Consider the following 19,529-nt stretch of genomic DNA (forward strand, 5'->3'; position numbering starts at 1 on the left):
GAATTATGTAAGTCAGAATAACGCCTGAAGCTTCATTTTTAGTAAGTTGTAGTGTTTGGTTTTTAAAAAAATTAAAAAGAGAAAATAAACTCCTCTCTCTCTCTCTTTATATATATATATATATATATAAAAAATAGAGTACATGTATTTAATGTATTTTCATCAAACGGATTTCATGTGTGTGTGCTTAACATCCTCCTAATTCTCTTAGGTTACATGTGAGCCCAAATGTTTTCACATTTGATACCACTGGTGAAATAATGGGATACAGCAAAGTGAAATAGTGGATTTAATATTTATTAGTGTGTAATGCTATGAGCTAAGTGGTAAACATTTGGGTCTGTTCTCTTATTTTCCCCAAGGGATTAATTTGGAGAGGAATGGTGGGAGGATCCTGCTATCACTGGTTCACAGATACCTAAGCATGATGACTTTCATTTTAAGGTAAATATGGGGAAAAAACGGCATAGATTACCACAGGAATATGGACAATTTGTAGATGATCATTTCATTTTACAAGAAAATAAAAATAACGGGTTGAGAAATTATGCATATTATATGTTTACAACACATTCACAGTAATTAAATGTTGCTTATTACAACATTAATGATTGAATAAGATTAAAATAAAATATCTAGCTTTAACATATTAAATTATTTAATCCTTATATTATTAGGGAAGTATTATGGTAAGAAGAATATTATGATATTACAGAAATAGAAAGTAAATAAATAAAGTTAGAAGAGCAATTCATGAGTGCCATGGACACAAAACCATACCAAATATTTATGTTGTGAGATTCCTGTCTACAAAGGCTAAGGCAAACCTGGCCAAAGCCAAGTTTTGTACCAAGAGCTGAATTATGCTGCTTTGTTTCTGAGAGTACTTCAAAGTGGGCAAGTCTGAACAGCAGTTGGCAAATCCAGGCTGAGGAGTGCCAAGGGCAGTACCCAAGAACTAAAGTTCTACATCAGGGCTAAGAGGCTTGTATTTTGAAACAACATGAGCTGAGTCAACATGAAGGAGCAGCCACTGAAGAGTGCAGAGTCATGAACAACTCTGAGATTCTAAGAACTTATTTTCAGTGTTATTGATTCCTGACCTGTTGTCAGAGAAACTATAATCAAGGATCAACATGACGTTGGAAAGCTATGGATGACTAGATACCACTCTCAGGGTAAAATTGGTTGGTAAAACATTTTTTAGTGAGAATTCATTCAACAGAGCAATTATTAAGTACCAAGTATGTACCAAAAACTATAGAATGAATTGCAGATACAACAGTGACTAACATATGGTCCTTGCTCACACCTGGAAACGAGAAATTGTAATGCACTTGTTGAACGCTACAGTGAGGATTAGTAGAAGGTGCTATGGGAGCACAAGGATTATCACTGCACTTGGTCTCAGTTGGTCAGGGAAGACTTTCCAGATGAATAATGTCAAGACAGACCTTAAAATTGCATAAGAATTATCTAGATAATGGGAGAAGTCAGGGTGGACCCTGTACAAAGGCTTACAGTTTAGTGTTCAAGGAATATGAATCATAGGGGGCTAAAGCAAGTGTGGAAAGATAGATTCTGGGATCTTGGCTCTCCTTTTCATATTTTTGGGTGGGGGGAGTTGGTCAAGTAATACTGTTGAATTTGTAAGACACAGAAAGTTTCTTCCATTAACATTTTTTCATGGGTAAAGAGCAGTATTTTTCATTAGTTGCTTGTATAATTAGAAGCAGCAGCACACACATCACCTGCTTATAAACATGTTTTAAGTACACACAGGAAAAGCTTTTCTAGTAAAGGATGGAGCTTACCTTGGAGAAGCACTTTTCATTTGTTCTGTTGAACTACATTACACTTGGCTCATCCTGGATCCTTTAGACCAATGGACATTATGAACTTTTAGGAACTTTGTAATGTAATTTGTATCCTCAGAATGATCATTACAGGACTCTGCTACCTTTAGTAGAAAGTGAAAATTTGGATTTAGTAAAAATGTAACACATAGTACCAACTTATCTACAAATATTTTAAAAATTTTCATCAGAAAGTGATTGCAAACCTAGGATTGATCATAAAGGATGTTGACTCAAGATTGACAGATATATAAAAGCAAACCCAAACTTAATCTACCAATTTTTTTTCTCCTTGACCAGATTTCAAGTGGAATGTGTTAACAAATCATGTTTAAAAAAATAATAAACAAAAATTCTATTTAAAATAATGTGTTTAGTGTGAAAAATGACAATATGGTAGAATGCAGAATGTAAAATAAATCTAGATTAATGAATAAAGGACAAAAGAATGTAAAGAATCACATGAAAGAGAGAATGGAAGAAAGTAACTCAGCTTTATTTTTTATTTTTCTAAATATTTGTTCTCTTACATCTTTCAGAAATTAAAAAAAAAATTTTTCATGTAGGAAATCTATAGATTTTAATGATAATCTGTGCTGTCTTTATTGTAACAAGACAATGTGCATATCTTGTAGAAGTGGTAGGATTTGATGTCATCTTTCATGTAACTGGGGGAAAGAGATCTGCACAGAAAACAGTAGTTGTCACAAGTAACACAGATTATGACTTAATAGAGATGTTTTCTCAATTTTTGTCCTATGACAAAAGATCTCTGGGATTAAAAATTATATCACGATAAATGGTAATATTTGCCTATCTTTCCAAATGCAGCTTTGCTTTCAAGAGCAGTTTAATTCAGTCTGGTGAAGAGCTTGCCCCCAGTACTGACAAGAAGGTGAAGAGCCCTCCAGTATTCAGGCCACAGGAGTAAGTTTTCATTAAGCACCTACTTTAACATGAAACTTAAAGATAACTCTGGTATGGAAATTTTAAAATTTCCCTTTAATCATTTATTTATTTATTCTGGAAATTGGAGATAAAGTTGATTTAAGGCAAAAGGTGATGGAATAAATTAGAATTCCAAAGTTAGCAAATTACATGTATAAATGTGTGTATATGTGTATATATATATAATATATGTACTCTTTTGAACACAAATTTTGTTTTCATTTTTAATATAAACATGTCTGTTTATAAAATCATGGAAGGGATTTTTTTAAAACAAACCATAGTAGAACTTACATAATCAGAAAAATGTTAAAATTCAAAGTATTCTTTCTGGGAATTCATACGTTCATCCTAAATATGCTGCTATTTTTCAAACCACATTTAGAATCACTCTTTTGAGATTTTTTTAAAAATTGCTATTTTACAAGCCACACAGTAAAATTCATCTCTGTGTATCATAATTAAGTGACACATTTTAGAAACCAAATACCCTATTATCCAGCTTTATCTCTCTGTCTATCTTCATGTTTAATTTTGGCTATGAAATATTTTTCATTGCTGCTAAGCAAGAAAAATCAGAAACACAGTCAAAAGATTAAGATTTAGCTCTAGGGAGGATTTTTTTTTTTTTTTTTTACTTGCCATTCATGCAAGATCTTAGTTCCCTAACCAGGGATCAAACCCATGCCCCCCCGGCAGCAGAAGTGTGGAGTCCTAACCACTGGACTGCCAGGAAATTCCCTCTAGGGAGGATATCCTTGGTAAGTGCATAAATGCATGATATATTAAGTGAATTAAAAAATATATATATTCTCAGTTTAGAAGATAATTTCAAGAGTTTCAAATTGACAAATCTCAGCAACAGTAGAAATCTGCAACTTCCGGACTTGGCCACCTAAGATGGAACTGGAATCATTTGAAAGAGTAAGTGCTTTTATGTTTATTCAAAAAACATCACATGGTTTTATAGGCACACTGTGTATAGAAAACAGTCTATGCACACAAAAATGAATATATGAGCATGTCCTTTTACCAAAAGGAAGCAATTATAATCAGTAGCAAGTAATTATTTTAGTGAAAAGTACATTTGCTTTTCAATTTTATTCCATACTAGAATTTGATCTGAACGTGATCTTGGAGACCATTTAGCCCAACCTACACATTACTTCATAGGCAAGGAAAATGTGGCACAGAGAAATTGGAAGCTAGATGACCTGTCAAAGGTTACATAGTCGTAAGTTTTAGTCCATAATGCTTGACCATTGATACAAGATTCTTCCTATCACATTCTGGTGCATCCCAATTAAGATTCATTTTATGTGAGACTTACATAATACAAGGTGAGTTTTAAATGTTAAATTACAGAATACATTAATTTGTCTTTTGTGGACTTTAAAAACATAAAGCTGCGTTGTTACTTTGTTTCACATGCCAAGAACTCCATACTTTTTAAAAGTCACATGGGGGTGATTCAGAAAACTGGATCACTTAAGGAAAAGTCTAGTTTATTTTTTTGTCAGTCACGCTGCTTGTTTTATTATTGCACTTGTACTGAAGAGTGAAATCAGTGTTCATTGACGATTTTATCACTGTTTTTTACCCCGGCACTAAAGTTTGCTGAAGGCTTCTATTTTTTTCATAGCCAGTATTTTACTCTCTTTCCTTGGGAGATTTTTCTAAAATATTTCAGAAAACCTTTTTTGTCTTATTTGCATTTTCTGGCTATCTTTTACAATGACGTATTTAAAACGTTCAAAATCATGAGTAGATATAAATTCTTAATATTATCATTGTACAAAACATATTAGACTTTAATATAAATAAAGTAGACTTTATTACCATATCCTTTTGGTAATAAAATATGCAATAGTCCCTCAGTATCTAAGGAAGATTGGCTTCAGGACCCTCAGATGCAGGGAACTGACTGTATTTACTATTGGTATTCAATTGCTATTCTTTTGAGTTCTGATTAGTTAACAGATTGAATGTTCCACAATTTTCCTTTTTAATCACAATCCTCTAATTTAAATTTCCAAAGCTCAAGCTTTTGCAAGGTACCTCAAAATACGTTTCCATGCTGGATGTATTACCTTTTTACAAAAAGTGACCTTGAGGTACCCAGCGGTGAGGGATCCTGGGAACAGAGCAGAGTTGCTTCATTGCAACTCAACCAGTCTTTAAAAATATACCTTCACGGGCTTCCCTGGTGGCGCAGTAGTTGAGAGTCCGCCTGCCCATGCAGGGGACACGGGTTCGTGCCCCAGTCCGGGAGGATCCCACATGCTGCGGAGTGGCTGGGCCCGTGAGCCATGGCCTCTTAGCCTGCGCGTCCGGAGCCTGTGCTCCGCAATGGGAGAGGCCACGGCAGTGAGAGGCCCGCGTACCGCAAAAAAAAAAAATTAAATTAAAAAAAAATATATATATGTGTATATATATATATATATATATATATATATATATATATATATACCTTCACACCCACCAAAGGAAGACTAAAGGATATAATCTGAAAAAGTATTTTCGTCTAGAAATAAAACAGGTTTTAGAAAAACATGCTTTAATATTCTTAAAAAAGATGTAAAAAGACATGGTCTCTCCCAAAAAAGGCTGAGACAAAGGCAGAGCAGCTAGTACAGTAGACTGAAGAGTTCAGATTGTAGGACAACACAAACAGAAACAGAATAAAGTCTATATTGAAGGCAGAAAGAAAGGACTAGATCATTCAGAAATGATAAAGAATTGGCAAGATAAGAATGGTAGGATATTTGTGTGAGGAGATTAGCAGCCTGTGCAAAGACCTTTAAAAAAAAAGGGTGGGGATGTGGCCTAATCAAGCACTAAACTTAATGTTATCCAAAGGATGTAGAATTCTAGGAAGGGTGGCCAGAGATGAGAAGTAAACAGAATCAGTTCTTGAAGGCTCTAATATGCATTTTTAAGGAATTTATACATTATCTTGAGGGCAAAGTGGAGCAATTGAAGAGATTTCTTTATTATAGGATTAACACAACGAGACTTGTATATTAGAAAGATTACTCTAGCTGCAATGTGGAAAACAGACTGTGCCTGGAGGCATGGGTGTCAGCTTGTTTTAATCCACAGGGGACAGGATGGTGGCTTGGACAAGGTTAATGCTGATGGGGTTGGAGTGAAGTGATTGAATTCAAGAGATATTAAAGAGAAATATTAAAGTGACAAACTAAAAAAAAATTTGATGATTGAATGTGGCAGAAGGGGGAAGAGAATAAAGCAAGGACAAGAATAGGTTTTTACATTAGGTAGCAGGGTTCATGGCAGTGCCAGTTAATAAGAGGGGAAATGTAGAATAGAAGGAGGCATGATCTTTTGGAAAACATGGTGACATCAGTCCTTTCATGTTGTGTCTGAAGTATATTTATGACAAGTATATGCATGAATGCCAAGTGGCAGTATCTAATAGCAGTTGGATATATGGATCTGGAGCTCAGAAGAAATTCCTGGGATAGAGATATAGGTCTTGAAAGTTGGAGAGGACACATATATAGTGTGGTTTACGCATACAATGGAATATGCTTTTCATTGATAAAAAGAAATCAAGTACTGATATATGCTACAATGTAGATGAACCTCCAAAATATTATGCTAAGTGCTGGGCTTACAAAGAGTAAAGGGAAAATTTAGTGCAGTGTTCGAGAAACCTTAGGAAGAGTGTGTTTCAAGAATAAAGAGAGATGAATGGATAAACAAATTGTGGTATATATGTACAGTGGAATATTATTCAACCATAATAAAGAATGAAGCTGTGAGGTGGATGAACCTCCAAAACATGCCAAGTGAAAGAAGCCAGAGACAAAAGGCCACACATTACATGATTCCATTTGATGTATGAAATATACAGAATAGATAAACCCTTAGGAACAAAATGCAACCTAGATGTTGCTAGGGCTTGGGAGGGAAGTGGAAATGGGGAGAAACTATTTAATGGGTAGGGGATTTTGGTTTGAAGTGATGGAAATGTTCACAGCTACATAGATGCTGTGGATGCACAATACTGTGAATGAACCAAATGCCACCAAATTGTTCACTTTAAAATGGTTAGTTTTATGTTATGTGAATTTCATCTCTATAAATTATTTCCTTTTAAAAAAAGAAGGAAGGTAAAATGACAAAAACAAAAGCCACTGTGAAATCAAGAAAGAAAAGGATTGAAAAGTTTCCATTTGTTTTAAAGAGAGCTGTTGGTAGTGTAGTGGGAAGAGGCCAGATTGCAGTGGGTTGAAGAATGAGTAGGATGTTAAGAAGTGGAGATACAAAGTGCTGAATCTGTGAAAAGACTGGGCTGTGAAGGGGAAAAGAAAGATGCATTTCTAGTGTGAGATGGATGTGCTATCCCGGGAAAACTTTGTTTTTTTTAAGATGGGGTGACCTTAACACGTTTAACGGTTCTCAAGAATGATGTCGGAGAAAGTGAGAGGTTGGAGTTGCAGGGCTCTTTCTGGCCACGGGAGAGACTGTGAATGGAGGCTTGTTGGTAAGCATAGTGATGGTAGATTGTGAGATTTCCCATGCAAGTCCTTGTATTTTTAAAACAGGGCACAAGAGGAGAAGAAACTGCTGAAACTGAGGGAAGAGAGGATTAGGTGAAGATTTAAGGAAGTGGAGAAGGTTTCAGAGAATCTTTGTGGTGACTAGGAATAAAAGTTGACTTGAGAAACAAGGGGTTTAGCCCCCTGGGGTTTCTAGTGGCAAGATCTACCAGATGGCATGCTTTCTCCCGAAGCTACCATCTTTGGGGATATAGGTGAAAAGAATGTGGCTAATCTAATTGATCCCTTTAAGATAAATTAAAATAAATTCCACCTTTGTGTGGGACAGCAGACAATGTGAGTAGCGAGAGGACAACCATTCCTCTTTTTTATGACACAAGTTTGCTTAACTTTTTCTAATGAGGGATTGACTGGCATTTGCACATTGCTTTACAGTTTGCACTTTCGTATACCTCCTCTCATTCGATTGCCAATATAACAAAATGGTTTATTATTAAATTTTCATTTGTTAGGTGAGAAAACATAGACTCAGAGGTTGAAATGTGTTAAAGATTCCACATAGGCTTTCGGACTGTCAGGGCTGAGTTTTGGACCGTGTCCATGAAGCGTTCAGACTATATTTTGTTTAATAACTGAAGGTGGAATTTACCAAAGTATAAGCTGGAGAGACAAAGACAACGCCTTACCTCTGCAGAAGGCTGCCTAGATTGCACACAAATGAGAGAATGGAGCTTTCTATGAAATCTGACAAATAACAAGGTTGGATGCAATACATAAAATATATATTATATCTTAAAAAAAAATCAATCCTTGGTTCACAGCTCAAAATAGCATTTTTTTTCCCTGGTGCCGCAGAGGATGCTCTGGTATTATATCAAGCAACATTTAGTGAGCAAAAGTAACTGAATGCAATATATTTACCGACAGTAGTGCCAGGGCTTTTTAAGGCACAGTATTGATTTACTTCTTTCAAAACCAAAATGATAGCAAAAGGGGAAAAATGATTCAGGGAAGATACCTGAGGATTTAAAAGTGGCAAACACAAATCCATTAGTTTTAAAATGGGTCAAAAGACAAACCAGAAAACTGTGAACTAGTGAATCAGTGAATTCAACATCTATTATAGGGAAAAAACAGGATATTGTGTAAGGGAGAACGTAGGGAGAAAGAAGCCAAGAAAGGAGTTGGAATAAGAATAGCTTTATGCATTTACAGTCAAGTAAGTACAGATGTTTTCCTCTTACCTGCAGCAATAAATTATGTTTTTTGGTGTTTTATAGTCAGCAGACATGTATAATTTATTTATTAATGATTTTTCAGAATAGTTATAAAACTATTCTGATAGTGTATTTATCATGGGAGAGTTCATGTAAATAAAGCAGGATCTTCTTTAGTCATCTCTGGCCCTGTAGCTCAGTGTGGCTCAGATAAGGCACCCACTGAGATCTAGAAGGGACAGGCTATATTTGCCTTGCTCCTATTGTTTAGAAAACTGTACCTTCAGGTTTGAATTAATAGGATAGCAAGCCCTGAGCAGCTGGCAGCTTAGTGTAGCTACTGTCAGAAGAGGTTTGTTTTGCTCAACTCACAGCTTACTTGGCCAAATTCAAACTCACAGTCACTACAGCATCAGGGGAAATGGGTACAAGGAGAGAGGAAATACCAGAATAGCTGAGTCAGTCCTGGAGGTGAAGGAGTGACAGATATTGAGGTCAGATCTATGCTACATCCAACTCAACCTCCATTTGGGGACTTAAACTGGGTTACCATGCTTGTTGCTGTGTTGCCATAGCAACGCCACCACTCCAAGTCATGAATGATGAAGATAATCTTGAAAAAATGGTAAGCTTTTTTGTATTAGAAGTAGAAAGAACTTTTCACTTTGTTTACTAAACTATACCTTTTTGTTTATAAAATGTGTCCAAAATTCTAGAGTTGGTAGAGTTCTATTCAATCATATTCCCCCCTCTGTCACATTTAAATGTTACTGTTTTTTTTCCCCTGTTGGTTCTTTGACAGACTCGGTAATTAGAGTTTCACTACCTTATAGCTCTCAAAAGCAGTGATTTTCCGTGTGCCAAGACCACCTGCTTGTTAAAACGTACCTACCCTAACCTCATCCTAGATTTTCTAAATCAGAATCTCTAAAAATGGAGCGCTGAAATCTGCACGTTTAACAAGATCCTTGGGAGACTTTTAAAAACACTAAGTGTAAAATCCATAAAGAGAAGTGCATGTTTCAAAACTATACAGTGTGCTGAATTTTCACAATCTGAATAAACTCAGGTAACCAGCACTTGATCAAGAGACAGAATAAGACCAGCACTTCTTGATGCCTTGATGCCGACCAGAAGATAGCCAGAAACCTCTTGAGTAACCATTCCTGTCACTGCCCCTACCAAGGATAAACATTACCCTGATTTCTAAAAGCACGGCTAAGCATCATCTGTTTTTGTAACTTAAATGAATTGAATCAAACAGAATGTAATCTTTTGTGACTGGCTTCTTTTACTTAACATTGTATTTGTAAAAATTGATCTGCATTTTTGCCTGTAGTTGTAGCACATTCTTTTTCATTGTTGAATAGAATTATTTTGTGAATATACCATAATTTATGTATTCATTCAACTGTTGATAGACAGTTGGCTAGTTTCCAGTTTAAGACTACTTTGAATAGTGTTGCTATGAACATTCTAGTGCTTTGATTTTTGCAGTATATATGTGTGCACTTCTGTTGAGAATGTCAAAACAAAAATTGCCCTGGATGACATTAAACAGGTAAGAAAGACTTTGTTCAAGGACATTGCAGTGGCGTAGAGATTCAATGCAGTCTAAAGTTAACTCCACTGAAAAAACATTTGGAAGAATTATTAAAATATGGGGTAGAGGGATTATAGGTCACCTGTATTTGCTAACTGACCATCTCCAATTACCTCTCTTCATGATAGAAGGTAGTTTTATAACTTGGAGCTGGGCACTGATTGAAGTTAGACTTCTACCCTCCTGTAGAGACTGGGGGGTAAGGGTGCTTTCTTCCTTTTTGGTTACATTTCAAAGGGATGGCTCCCAGGCCCTTGAAAAAAATAGTCTTGGGTTGTAAAACAGGCAAAAGACTTTTTTAAAAGTTTCATTTCAAAGAGGCAGAGAAAGAATTTATAATAACAAGTTTTCTAAAGTAAATGCTCTAGAAATAGGTCAGGGACCAAAAGTAAGGAAGAAGGCTGTGTAAATTTTAGTCAAGATGAGGGGAATATTAAGGCCATCTTGGTCAATAATATATGTGAGAGTGAAATTGGTGGGTCATAGATTATGCAAATATTCACCTTTAATAGGTACTGCCATACTGTTTTCCAAAGATGTTGTACTAACAGTATAGGCAAGTTGTTTACTCCACATCACTAAAATTTGGCATTTTCCCTCTCTTTCATTATAGTGATTCTCATGGGTATAAGTGGTATTTCACTGTATCCATATATTCCTATAATACTAATTAATTTTTAGGAGCTATGGGCTTTGAAATTATGTCTGAGGCCTTTTCATTATCTTCAGAGACTTCATTATGAGTTTTCTCCTTAGATAAGTTAACACGGTCAATTATATTAATAGAGTATCTAACACTGAACCAACCTTGCATTCCTAAATTTTTCATATTAAAATTTTTTATTTAGCTGTTGAATTATGTTTGATGATATCTTATTGAGGATTATTTCATCAATATTCATGAGTGAGAAATGTCTATAAGTTTCTTTTTAATTCCATCTTTCTCAGATTTAGGGATTGATGCTAAAAAATTATACAGAAATATTCACAAATTTGCATGACATCCATGAAGAGGAGACAGGCTAATCTTCTCTGTATTGTTCTAATTTTAGTATGTTTACCCCTAAAGTGGACACATGTCAATTAAGTCCTTAATTTCAGGGAGTAAGTTGTTCACTTTGGTCTTATATGGCTTTGTCTATTTTTTTATCTATCCCGTTTCTTTTTTTACTATGGTTTATTTTCCTTCTTTTATATCTTCATCCCTTCATTGTCTATTCACTTCTATATATCCAGTGGCTTCAAGACTTTCTGACTTATAGTGGACATCTGATAAATATTTATCAAATTAATGGAGAGCTGAAGGAATAAATTTCTTCTATCATATTCAGCATATTGATTTTATGGGGGTTTATTTCTTTTGAGGTTTGTAAATTTTTTTCTTGTGAGCTTGGCAGAGGTTCTGTGGAATTTCAATATAAACTGTGAAGGAAAATGCTCTCTCAGGGATCTAAAATTTTCAATATCCTCAAACATTGTTATGTTTATTTCCTAGATCGTATTTCTATTATCATGTATATAGCATATATTTAGACTACATACTTGAGCATGCTATAAGCCTAAATACTCTATTTCTTAATGGTAGTCATTCTGTTCTTTTACTCTAGATATGTAATGTATTTTTAACACTTCTCTAGGACTATATATATATATATATATATAAAATAGATATAATTTAATGGCTAGGGCAGTACTTTAAGGATCTGAGCTTCATCCAGGTGACTTTCTTTAAGCTTTCCACTTTCTAGGCATCTAGAAAGTCACATCTGTCCATACAACAGTATTAGATTTTAGCCTTGACTAACTAGTGAAATACCCATGAACTACAATTAAAACACTTTGAGGTTGTTGGTCTAATTTTGTGTTTTCTCTTTTTTGCTGGTCCCTGAAGAGTCACTTTATTTTTATGCTTGACTCTATATTTAACAACTTTCTGAATTACAGTATTTTTCAGCTTTTCTCCATGTAAGGAAATAGCATATCTTTTTATCAGTTTGGTCTTCCTTATTTCTGGTAATTTATTTCCTAGTGATTCTCATGTTCACTTGAAATTTACAACCATTGAAGGGGGTAACTTAATGGTTTAATAAAATTGATCTTATTCTATTTATAACAGTGACATGGCATATGGCATTTCTTTGAATTTCTATATGTTCCTTAATGCAAAGAATTTTTAGCATGTTGGTATCCTGCATCAACAGAGTAGGTGTACAAATAGAAGACACAAACCATTAAAATGAACAAGATATTCCCAGAAAGATGTGAGAAAATGTAGTGAGGAGTAGTTTCTCAGAAGTCAAAGGAAGCTATAACTTCAACAAGAGGTAGTGATAAATAGAGTTGAATGTCACACAGAACTCAGGTTTTATGATGACAGAAAATTGTCTATTACAGTTGAAATATTAAGACCATTGACCACTGTTGAATTTAGCAATAGTTGTAATTGTGGAGGCCAAGGTCAGACTAATTTAGGTTAGAAAGTAAAAGGAAAGTAAATAAGCAGAGGCAATGAGTGATAATTACACTTTAGAAATATTTAGCCTTGGAGGAAAGGAGAAAAGTTGCCAGGTAGCCAGAATCGATCACTGGGATAGGAGAGACAAGATCATGTTTATAATTCTGAGAGTAAAGAAGCCATAGAACAGGAATGCAATTTATTAAGAAGAGAGATGGAATTATTTGTGAAGTGAATTGGCTGAGGAGGCAGTGGAGATTTGGAATAACCTTTAAATTACGAAAGAAGGTATACAAAGGCCATGATTTTGATGGTTACATAGCTGCGGCAGAACCCATTATTTGTTTACCCCAAAGATATTCTCCCTCTATTTACTTATTATATAAACCTTGATTTTATTAGGGTGCCAATGTACTCCACTGTAGGGCTGTTAGTCTTGCCATTAATGATTTAATTTAATTGTAGAACTATCTCCGTTTCTTAAACTTTTTGCAGTTCTGGTCAAGGAAGCAAAAAGTTAGGTCTTCTAGGGAGCTTCTGCGTAAGTTTTCCCTTTACTGATAAAAAGAGAAAACTTGACAAAAGATTCCTTTTGCTACTACCCAGATTCCTGACATCGAATATGACCGTTTTATACTTGAGTTATGGAAACCATTCTGAGACTATGAGGGAAGAGTACAAAGACAAACAAAAATCCAACAAAAAGAGAATGACAGAATGGAAGGATAGATGGAGCCAGATTCTTCCATAATATTTGTTAAGTCCCTGCACCAGACCTGCACCAGACCTGTTAAGCTATGTTCTATATTATTTACAGCAGAAAGATAACTGATTCGAGTCATAGAAACTTTCCTCTCAATAGTGGTTTGCTATTGTTCATGGAATTATTCAGTCAATTTGAAAGTATCGTATACTAAGTAACATCTCTATTTCATTATATTATGGGATTCTGAACTTATAAACTATCTCAAAAAAAACCCCAAACAGGTTTCACTTTTGTATTTCCACTTTTGTCAAGTAATAAAATTATAGCAAATTTAGTAATTAGTAATTCTCATTAAAGAAGATACTAGAATTGTTTTCCTTCATATTAGCTAACTTCCCATTACTAACATGGATGAGATTTGATAAATGTTAGCTGAATAAATCAATCAAAGGTAACACATTCAATTATTATTATTTTTTTTTGCAGTACGCGGGCCTCTCACTGCTGTGGCCTCTCCCGTTGCAGAGCACAGGCTCTGGATGCGCAGGCTCAGCGGCCATGGCTCACGGGCCCAGCCGCCCCGCGGCATGTGGGATCCTCCTGGACCGGGGCACAAACCCGTGTCCCCTGCATAGGCAGGGGGACAGGCGGACTCTCAACCGCTGCACCACCAGGGAAGCCCCACATTCAGTTAATTTTATGACATACTCTAAAATGCTTTACTTAGTTCTTTAAGATGAATGAATTCTAGCTCAACTATTGTTAGATGTTATTTTCACCCATTTTATGACAATTATTTTTTTCTTCCCTACCTTGTGGTTATCAACATATATGGCTCTCTTCTGCTAGTACAATCCAGGAAACTAAGTTCAGACAATTGGATATAAGCAGAATAATGTAGACAACTTTCAAGTCATATCTTTAGGTAGGAAACTGCATGCATTCCACTTCCTCCCGTTCTCTTTTCTTATGGACTGGAACATGGATGGAACACTACTAGCGAGTTAGCTTTAACCCTGTAAAGACTAGAGAAACAAAACAAAACAAAACCTTAAGGGATCTGGATCCCTAATGATCTCATGGAATATTATAGCCTATTTGCCCTGCTTTGTTGTTGTTGTTTTAAACATATCATTTCCAATGCCCAGCCATTATGCAAGCCTCTTCTAAACTCAGATACCACCTGATGAAAAATAAAAGAGAAGGGAGTGTTTAGAGAAATCCCGAAAAGTTGAGTATTTCCCCCAATGAAATTGTATTAATCTGGAAGTGACTAGGTTATACTGAATCTGAAATGGTGGTGTTGTTTATCCACACCCTAACAGAAACGGAGGCCCCTAATAGAATTAAATTCAGTATGGAAGAATATTTCCACATTGCATTTTAAACTTGGGTACAGAGGGGAAGAAAAGACCTCTGTTTCATAAGAAGTGCTAGTAAGAGAAAACAGAATGTGAACGGACAATTGACATTTATTTTGGAAAGTGTTCATCACAAAAAATGTGAATAAAGTGTTTAGGAGGCACGTAATAGGGAGAAATCAATAGAAACTAGAAGAATTAGAAGCATCTTTTAAACCTAATTGCTTCAAATACTTCTGATAACACTGTCACAGGTTGGGGAAAAGATGGTTAAATCCTAGGTATCATCCTCTTTTTGGAGAAGAAAGTTCAAGGAGCCTCAAAATTTGGAGACTGTCTTGGAGTTACTTGAAAGAAATAATTTCTATTGTGACTTTGACATTCACATTTATCTTAATTGCTTTGTATTTTTAATAGCAAATAATCATGTTTTAATACAATAAATAAGTATTGTGCCAAATACATTTCCTTAGAAATGAGACTAAACACATTTCTATAAACAAGCTACCTTAATACCTATCTTTGGAGTCTGTTGGCAGTTGTGCTAAAATGGAGGTTCCTTTGAAGGATGATCATGACAGAGACCAGATTCAGGAATGTTAAAACATAGCAAAGCCAGAAAATTTCTCCCTTGCCTACTGGTGCTTGGAACTCTAATTGAGAGTTTCCTAAGCACAACAGAAGACACATTGCTTCGATATCACATGCCAAATGAAAACCAATAACAGCCATTCAAGCATTAATATCTCTTAGCTATTGGATAAAGCTTATCAAGGATCTAGAGGTGATTATATCCACTTGATTCTTCCTCTGTTTATGCTAAATAGGAGGTGGATAAAGGAGAAAAAGGAATCTGAATGCTGCATAAATGTAATAATGAGAGAAATAGCATGCACAGATTGTGACAATCCACTTGGAAAAAAATCCAAACTAATTTCGTTCTATTTCTTCTAAACCATCTGAGAGCCTTTCTACATTTACCAATACAGACCAAATTAACTGTGATTGAGTTTATGGAAAGATAGCAGCACATATGCAGATGAAAGCACAGACAGATATTTATGAAAACCTGGGTTTCTATTTTAAAAAAGGGAAAGTTGGTTGTTATTTTGAGGTACATTTAGTAATGCTTAAAAGTGGAAACTTTAAAGAATATGTCACGTATTCAAACATGCCACTTTTCCTCAGAAAGAAAGAAGCAAGTTAGAGAGGACAATGTTTAACAAATAGGCCATTGTTAATTGTTGGCTTTGTCTGGAACAGCCTTTTGTGTCCCCAGCTGTATGAATCACCTCTGCAATATGTCCCTTTTGTTTGCATACGGGGATTCAGTGCCTAGCTGGGAGTGGGGAAATGTGTGGAGAAAAACCTGTTACTTTGTTACCCTAGAACCAGATTGTTTCAAGTCTGTGTGTGCATATTTTATTTCAGAGCCTTTCCTTAAATCTTGGCTTTCTGTCCTTCTTTCTTGCATATTTCTGCCCATCCTAAAAGAAAAAAACCTAGTTTTGGACCAAAAATAAAATACATGTTATTAATAAATCAAATTCTGTAAATCCCATCTGTTTTTTCTTAAAATTGCCTGTGTAAGACAGAAAATATACTGGACTTTTACATCACTTGCAAGCATATCTAATCTCTTTATAAAAATGTAGTTTCCACCATGCACTTCCATTTGTCAGTATGTGATTATGTCTCCATTTTATGGGCCTACAATCTGTGTCTATATTTACATAGAGAAAGTTTATGTTAATTCCAATTTACACATGTACAGTATATATACATTCATTAAGATAAATGTGTCCTAGGCATTTTTATAAGCAGTATTTTGTTAAATTCTTTTGAGGTTGGCACCGCTTTACCACTTCAGATATGGAAACTGAGACTTGGAGAAGTTAAAAGAAACTTATTCTTTTTTCTTTTTTCCTAAAGGAACTTATTCTTGCAAAGAGCTATGTAGCACCAACGTTCATCTGCATAAAGACATCCTGGGGCATAGAGGCCATGCTGGGCTCTAGTGAGAAGTGGAGCCATATTTGAACTGAGGATGATAACGAGTCAAACTCCTGTTCTTTCAATTACACCAAGATGCCAACACATCTCAAGTCTGAAATGTTCTGCTTTGTCACCCCAAATATAAAAGAAATGCTTTAAAACATTATTTTAAAAGACCAGGTCTCATAATAGAAACTGGGTGTTTCATTACTTTTTTTGTTTTTCAGTTTTGCCAGTTTAGGATCAAGTTTTTTACCTTCTGTTATAAATTTTATCCTTAAAAGTATATATGTTCACTATAGAAAGTCTGGATTATATATAAATATACAAATAGCTCTGGCATTAAGATATAACCACTCTGAATTTCTTGCCTTATATACTTATCATATTTTTGCAAGGTACATGTGTCTGCGGGTGTACGATTTTTCTTTTGGAAAATGTGTTAATAAATATAAACAGTTTGGTTTTTAATATGTGAAAGAGTTTTCATAGCATTGTTTTTAATTTTTAAATTTATTTTTTTATACAGCAGGTTCTTATTAGTTATCTTTTTTATACATATTGGTGTATCTATGTCAATCCCAATCTCCCAATTCATGCCACCAACACCACCACCCAGCCACTTTCCCCTCTTAGTGTCCATACGTTTGTTCTCTACATCTGTGTTTCTATTTCTGCCCTGCAAACAGGTTCATCTGTACCATTTTCTATGTTACACATATATGCGTTAATATACGATATTTGTTTTACTCTTTCTGATTTACTTCACTCTGTATGACAGTGTCTAGATCCATCCACGTCTCTACAAATGACCCAATTCCTTTTTATGGCTGAGTAATATTCCATTGTATATATGTACCACATCTTCTTTATCCATTCGTCTGTTGATGGGTATTTAGGCTGCTTCTACCACCTGGCTATTGTAAATAGTGCTGCAATGAACATTAGGATACATGTGTCTTTTTGAATTATGGTTTCTCCACCTATATGCCCAGTAGTGGGATGGCTGGGTCATATGGTAATTCTATTTTTAGTTTTTTAAGGAACCTCCATACTACTCTCTATAGTGGCTGTATCAAATTACATTCCCACCAACAGTGCAAGAGAGTTCCCTTTTCTCCACACTCTCTCCAGCATTTGTTGTTTGTAGATTTTCTGATGATGGCCATTCTGACTGGTGTGAGGTGATACCTCATTGTAGTTTTGATTTTCATTTCTCTAATAATTAGTGATGATGAGCAGCTTTTCATGTGCTTCTTGGCCATCTGTATGTCTTCTTTGGAGAAACGTCTATTTAGGTCTTCTGCCCATTTTTGGATTGGGTTGTTTGTTTTTTTAATATTGAGCTGCTTGAGCTGTTTATATACTTTGGAGATTAATACTTTGCCCATTGATTCATTTGCAAATATTTTCTCCCATTCTGAGGATTGTCTTTTCGTCTTGTTTGTAGTTTCCTTTGCTTTGCAAAAGGTTTTAAGTTTCATTAGGTCCCATTTGTTTATTTTTGTTTTTATTACCATTACTCTAGGAGGTGAATCAGAAAAGATCTGGCTGTGATTTATGTCAGAGTGTTCTTCCTATGTTTTCCTCTAAGAGTTTTATAGTGTCCGGTCTAACATTTAAGTCTCTAATCCATTTTGAGTTTATTTTTGTGTATGGCATTAGGGAGTGTCCTAATTTCGTTCTTTTACATGTAGCTGTCCAGTTTTCCCAGCACCACTTATTGAAGAGACTGTCTTTTCACCATTGTATATCCTTGCCTCCTTTGTCATAGATTAGTTGACCATAGGTGCGTAGGTTTATCTCTGGGCTTTCTATCCTGTTCCATTGATCTATGTTTCTGTTTTGTGCCAGTACCATACTGTTTTGACTACTGTAGCTTTGTAGTATAGTCTGAAGTCAGGGAGCCTGATTCCTCCAGTTCCGTTTTTTTCCCTCAATAATGCTTTGGCTATTCAGGATCTTGTGTGTCTCCAGACAAATTTTAAGATTTTTTGTTCCAGTTCCGTAAAAAAATGCCACTGGTAATTTGATAGGGATTGCATTGAATCTGTAGATTGCTTTGGGTAGTATAGTCATTTTCACAATATTGATTCTTCCAATCCAAGAACATGGCATATCTCTCTATCTGTTTGTATCATCTTTGATTTCTTTCACCAGTGTCTTACACTTTTCTGCATACAGGTTTTTTGCCTCCTTAGGTAGGTTTATGCCTAGGTATTTTATTGTTTTTGTTGCAGTGGTGAATGGGATTGTTTTCTTAATTTCTCTTTCTGATCTTTTGTTGTTAGTGTACAGAAATGCAGAGATTTCAGTGCATTAATTTTGTATCCTGCAACTTTACCAAATTCATTGATTAGCTCTAGTAGTTTTCTGGTGGCATCTTTAGGATTTTCTATGTATACTATCATGTCAACTAAAACAGTAAAACAGTGACTGTTTTACTTCTTCTTTTCCAATTTGTATTCCTTTTATTTCTTTTTCTTCTCTGATTGCTGTGGCTAAAACTTCCAAAACTATGTTGAATAATAGTGGTGAGGGTTTCCCTCATGGCGCAGTGGTTGAGGATCTGCCTGTCAGTGCAGGGGACATGGGTTCGAGCCCTGGTCTGGGAAGATCCCACATGCCGCAGAGCAACTAGGCCCGTGAGCCACAACTACTGAGCCTGCATGTCTGGAGCTTGTGCTCCGCAACAAGAGAGGCTGCGACAGTGAGAGGCCCACGCACCGTGATGAAGAGTGGCCCCCACTCACCACAACTAGAGAAAGCCCTCACACAGAAATGAAGACCTAACACAGCCAAAAATAAATAAATAAATAAATTAAAAAAACAAAAACAAACAAAAAATAGTGGCAGGAGTGG

This window comes from Leucopleurus acutus (assembly GCF_964270905.1).
Source record: "Leucopleurus acutus genome assembly, chromosome: 11".
Lineage (NCBI taxonomy): Eukaryota > Metazoa > Chordata > Mammalia > Artiodactyla > Delphinidae > Leucopleurus > Leucopleurus acutus.